Consider the following 6,000-nt stretch of genomic DNA (forward strand, 5'->3'; position numbering starts at 1 on the left):
TTCATAGCCAGCAAGCGTAATTGCAAATGCACGCGCTCGTACGTTCATATGGACTGCACGCACAGCCTGTGCCGTGTGCTTGCTAATGTTCTTTATGTTTGTTCATTCGCAGCGATAGCGCGCGAAAGGTGATCGAGTGGGCGGTGGTACTTTACCGCACGTAACTAGATCTGTCAACGAGCCAGGCGCAAATATTATGCTATTAATTAAGCGGGCTCACGTCTGTGTATCGCAGAAAGTATAATAATTGTAAATAAACGAGCTTGCGCAGAATGTTCAACCCACCCAATTGCAGACTCATCGATTTAAAAATACACGCGCACGATGTTATTCTCGGATGAATAATGTAGTTGTCAAGTCACAAATAAGCAACAGAAATGTACGAAAGCCATGCCAAACGCCACTGAAACATGCAAGCATCGGAAGCACGAAACACGGTACGGGGGAGAAAATAAGTGACATTGACAATAAAACGGAATTGAGGGCGAGAAGGGCCAATCGCAATCGTCATATCAGCTGGCTCTGGATCTTTCGCGAAAGGCAAGTCAAGATCGCAGTCGCGCGACGTCTCAACAGATCGCTATCAGTCATCCGAGCGAGCCTCGCTCGCTTTCTCTCTCTCTTATCTTTTGTGCATGCGCGACAGGAAAAGGACGATCGACCGTAGACGTCCCCTGCAGTAAAGGAAGCCGGACGTTGCGCCCCGGCCTTTTCATCGCCCCTGGGGTTTTCCGTTCGCGCGGACGTCCTCGGCGCCAGATTGTTTTCCCGGCCGCGAGCGTTTCCTGCGCGGCAAGCCGCCCGACGTCCTGGCAGTGCGAGCGCGCGTTTCGCCCGCTTCCTCGTCCGCATTCCCCGGGGCGAGTACTCCCGGTATGTGCCGCGCTATCGGGGAGAGCCTTTGAGAAGCTCGTTTCCAGATTCGCCGAGAGATCATCTCGAGCGTGGCGCAAGTATACGCGCCGCTTGTCTCTCAGACTCGAGGCGTCCTCTTCGCGTTCCCTGCGTGTCACCGAGTGTCCTCGGAGATCCCACTCGGCGCGTTCGAACGAGAACTTGCTAGCGGACTAATTCGGATTGCGCGTAGCAAGAGCCATTGAGACAGAGGGAGAGGGGAGAGAGAAAGAGAGCGAGAGAGAGAGAGAGAGAGAGAGAAAGAGAGAGAGAGAGAGAGACAGAGAGTTGCAGGAGAAAAGCTCAATGCACAGGGATAGGTTAGGTTACCAGCGTGCAGCAATGGCGGTATTTCGCCGTCGAGCTTCCCCCCGAAACGCACTCGTCGCGAGCTCCCTCGCGCGCTATTGCACCTCGACACGGCATCGCCGACTCGAAACCTAGTCGGCGACGCGCAGCCCGATTATCACCTGTTGTACCTATCGTGCGCGCGTGTTCCCGCGACGGGCGCGCGTTCGGCCGACAACGCGCGCGCCACGGCGTCCGCGTGGAGTTGGCCGCTGGGAAAGCTCACCGGGACGAGTGGCCGGGCGTCGCTCGCTCGCGGCGATCGCCGACGACGAGGCGAGGAGGCACAAGACTAACCTCAAACGCCGTCGACCACGTAGCGTGGCTGGCTGTGACTGGGAATTCCGTGGATCGATCTGCACGGAAGCTGCTCGCCAGCGGCGTATAAATACGCACGCGCCGAGGCGCAACCTCCCTGTATAACCCCGTGAATGAATCAAAGGACCAACCGCTGCCACTGCCGTACTGCCGATTCGACCTCGTTCCTACGAGCTGCGCCTTTGTCTGGCCACGCTGTTGTGCCGTCTGCGGCGTGAGACGTGCGAGCGTTTATCGTCGGCGCGGACAGTCCGAAGGCACCATCGGCGGTGTGAGCTTCGCTTCCTTCCCTCGATGAAACACAATCCACGCTCGCCACTGACGCTTGTCTTACTGAGCACACAAATCTCATTCCGATAGATACGTCTGCGCGTCATGCGTGACAAGCAGACAGCTTTCGTTATTCTCGTTTTTCGATCCATCTCTGCGCGCATTAATCTAGCCGAGCAAAAGTCGTTCGAGATGCAGCTCGAGGGCCAAGAGAGTCGATCCCGACAATCTCTTATTGCGAACGCACCGGATGATCCACATCGAGGATAACCCTCCAGGATATGTACACGAAGAGGCTGTCGGATCTTCGCTGCGTGTCCGACGAAAAGGCAAAAGTATACGTAACGCGCGAAAACAAGGAAGGCTAGAGAGTTAAAAAAACATAGAGCAAGCGTACATTAAGAAAGCACGAGTGAGATCCGCGAGGTCGTTTTCCTGAGTATTCGGGATACACCGCCGGAGCTCGCTCGTCCCGCGGCTAGAGCTCCCAAACAAGATAGCTTTCGTGAAGAGGCCAATCGCCGGAATATCACAATCGCGCATTGAGTAAGCGTACACAACGCATCGATACGAAGAGTGAGCTGCGTTCGTTTTGCTTTCCGTCGGCAGCAACAGCAGCAGCAGCAGCAGCAGCAGCAGCAGCAGCAGCAGCAGCAGCAGCAGCAACAGCAGCAGCAGCAGCAGCAGTGGCGGCGGCGACGGCGGCAGCTGGACAACAAACATTTAGACTCGACCTCTCTGCATCATGCATATAGACTCTTCCCCATGCAGAGCGCCCGACGACATAGAACACATACACGTATAAGCGCGCAGTGTCACTGCGAGAGTGAGATGAGCAATGTATACGTACGTGTGCGAGCGTATGCCAGGTAACACCAGCTGATCGCAAGCTACTCTCTTGCTCGCTCGCGCTTCGTACACTGAACAACACGTATGTATATACGAGTGGCTGGTGTATATATACGTGTATATATATGTGTATAATATATATATATATATATATATATATATATATATATTTATTTATTTCGACGCGGAGTGTGGGAGAGAGGTACGAACTTGAATAAAGGCTTCGGATATACACGCGCCGCGGCGCTCTTACACCGGTTCACTGAGCAGCAGAGAGCTGCCGACCGCTGCCAGCTCGCACAGCTGTGTCGATGGAGCGACAGAGAGAGAGAAAGAGAGAGAGAGGGAGAGAGAGCGAGAGAGAAAGAGAGGTGGAGCTGTACCACGCACGCGCACTCTCACTTTGTATATCTCTTTTGCCAAACACTGAAAACCGTTCGAGCCTTATAATCTACGGGCTACGTTTTTTTTTATTCTTCGTGCTGGACTCAAATAAATAACAATGGGTAAAGGTTTTCTTTGGAATATAATTTTGCAAGTATCGTGATTGCGTTTTTTTTTAATTATAATAACGAAAATTATAGTCGTATGACTTTCGTTTGGGTACAAAAGACTGATAATTGAGACGGATAACACCGGCGAAACGCTGTCTGAAAAATACCGTAAGGCGAGCCACAAATATTCAGAATACGAAAGCTCTACCGCGGCAATGATAATATCGAGATATTCCTGGCTGTCTCGGCGATAGGACACTCAAATATTTTCTTGTTTGCGTGTTTTTCTTCCTCGACGTGGCCAAAGCCAAAACGAAAAATCCCGCCAGCAGCCTATAGCCGAAAAATCTTTTTTGATCATGTCCGAGCTGTTTTTATTGGCCAGCATAATAAGCCTGGCAGCTCACGAGCTACCTGCCCGCAAGCTCTCGGAGCACGCGTACGGCATGACGAAGCGAACCCCCCACGGGGGATCTACTCGTCTCTTGAGACTTATACGCCCGTCGAACTTCTTTACCCCCGTCGTGTCTGTCCTCCACTTTTTTTTCTTTGCGTGTATATAGACGAAGAAGCGAGAGGGTGTGACAGTCGCGCGGCGCTTTTGTCGCGGTGCTTCGTCGTCGCTAGAGTGCTATTGGTTTTCAGATGGGAAAGATGATGCTGTGCAACGTTTCGGGTTTTTTTCCATTCTGTTGAAGATGAAGTTTTTTCAAGAGCTTTTTTTCGTTGCTGTAGGGGATGCTTTTAGTTATATGATGTAAAAATCTCGCAAAGGAAGGAAACGTGCGATGGGTTCTTAGGCAGTTAACTGGAGTGTATGCTTTTTAATGTTTCCGAAATTATGAACATTGAGAGCTTACTTTTGTTAAATTGGAAGATGCTTACTTTTAAATGATTGATGGACTACAATTTACCTTATAATAATATTTTCGAAATGATGTTGACGAAAAGTATAATGATGTAGATGAGTAGAGCTTTCAGTGAGCAATTTGTCTCAATTGTAAAGTAGAATTGGTTTTTAAAACATTTTTATTGAAGTCAATTTTGCTGTCAATATTTTCCAGAATTTTTATTATCGACAGAGAACCAGCCTATCGTTTTGTTATAGAAAGAAAGCTGTTGCAACATTGTTCAGTCATCCTATTTTTACATATCGATGCCTGTAGAATGATAAAGAGTAGAAAAATATCATATTTACATAAGTATTTACTTTGGCCCTCGGCACATTTCCATATTTACGTGAGATATGGCTACGAAACTTTTGCACGCGGAAAATTTGCCTAACTGTGTGGAAGATTTCGCTTTTCATATCTTTTCTTCGCTTCCGAAACTTTTGAAAATACACTTATTCAACAAATATTTTTCAGTACGATTGAATTAATGAAACATTTTGATTTTCATTCTTTCTTAGCTTTTCCACAAGCCGCAATAAGCTTCAATTAAATGGTGCGTATCATACTAAACCTTGATATGAATCGTGCTACGGCAATAACCTTTATTGGTTTAGATCGTTTAATCCTTCGAATATATTGAAGGTAATTGGATTTCCACGACAATTTTAGATCTTATGGGTTTATTCGTGGAAATATTTTGTTGTTATATAAAATTATCTTACAAATATTATTATATTTTTTGTTGGACTAAAATGATGAGCAGGTTAATATGCTTTCAAATTCCATTATCGTATAGACAAGGAAAATAAGTTTGAAGGAGGCTGAAAAGACGTGAAGGTAAGCCTAGACCGATTGTAAGATAATGACATCGAAGAGATAAATCAAATAGCAACGTTGCAGCTGGCACCGTTCATCATTTCGTTAAACGGCGTGAAAATGACTTTTTGCTCATCATCATCTCGATATTACGCCGAAGCCAAGGCAATCCACTTGGCTGCTTCCTACTTTCTAGCTTTTCCGCTCTCTCTCGGCCCCACGATTGTCGTCGGCGTCGTTGTCGCCGCCTGCACACCTTTTAGCATTTTATTTCCGACGCCTCAACCCTAGCTTCTACCCCTTTAATGGTGACGAGTTGTCTGCGACGAATCGAGAAACTCCACAACACGTTTTCGTGCTTTCCCACGTAGCAACTTGCACTCAAACCGACTTCTTTGAAAGAAAAAAAAATTGAAGCTTGCTTAACCTATTTTAGCTTTGGTTTGTCTGAGTACGTGCTCGTGATGGTTTTAGAGTGAAATTGTTCAATTGTAAAGCACTATTTTTAATCTTAAAAACTCAACGTATTTTATGAAGGATTATTTGAAAGTCTTGTTCTATTGCCTAAATAACATTCTGGGCCTTAAATTTCAGATTTGAGAAGTCCATTCAGGCACGACAGCGATTAATTTACATAGGAAACGCTAGCGACAAATCTTCAATGATTCGGGTATATTGAGTCTATAATGTGTGCCGATAAAGTCGCTTTGTTCATTAATTTTGTAGGCGCAGGAAAGGAGAGAGCGCGGTTATGTCTCCGAGGGCGTGCTGGGATAGGAGTATCTGGCTCTGGGATATGACGAGCCCCTTAACGATCCCTCGTTTGCCGCTGGCTTATCTGTTGGCTCAGTCGGAAAGCGCGAGCCTGAGTGAGAGAGTTTAGATATACTTTGACAAATAATTGGATGTTGCTTTACTTTTCGGTAGCTCTTTGAAACAAAAAATACGTGAATATTTTTGCTCTCAAAAGTAGGTTAATAATTAAATTATAAATAATCCAACTTACTTTTGATGTTATTCCATTCGATTGAGATTTTGTCAATCTATTTTTATTGAGTATTGGGCATTTCGGAGCGTACGTGGGATAAGTTCTTAGAAAATCTGCCATCTGTTTTGAC

The 6,000-nt window shown here is 46.8% G+C and overlaps 1 protein-coding gene across 4 annotated transcripts in view; it reads right to left on the minus strand.

Moving 5' to 3' along the window:
- LOC131674415 (melatonin receptor type 1A-like) overlaps positions 1–2,780 on the minus strand; it is a 58,219-nt gene extending 55,439 nt beyond the window's left edge. The window contains exon 1 of one of the 4 annotated variants that reach the window (XM_058953079.1): positions 2,681–2,780. The gene's annotated coding sequence lies outside the window, so the exon portion shown is untranslated. Of the gene's footprint in view, positions 1–1,373; positions 1,870–2,227; positions 2,417–2,680 lie in introns of those variants that run through there. The other 3 variants (XM_058953082.1, XM_058953083.1, XM_058953081.1) reach the window with 3 other exon arrangements.
- Positions 2,781–6,000: the final 3,220 nt, after the last annotated feature.

Source organism: Phymastichus coffea, unplaced genomic scaffold, assembly GCF_024137745.1.
Source record: "Phymastichus coffea isolate CEN01 unplaced genomic scaffold, Cenicafe_Pcof_1.1 PCOF00240, whole genome shotgun sequence".
Classification (NCBI taxonomy): Eukaryota; Metazoa; Arthropoda; class Insecta; order Hymenoptera; family Eulophidae; genus Phymastichus; species Phymastichus coffea.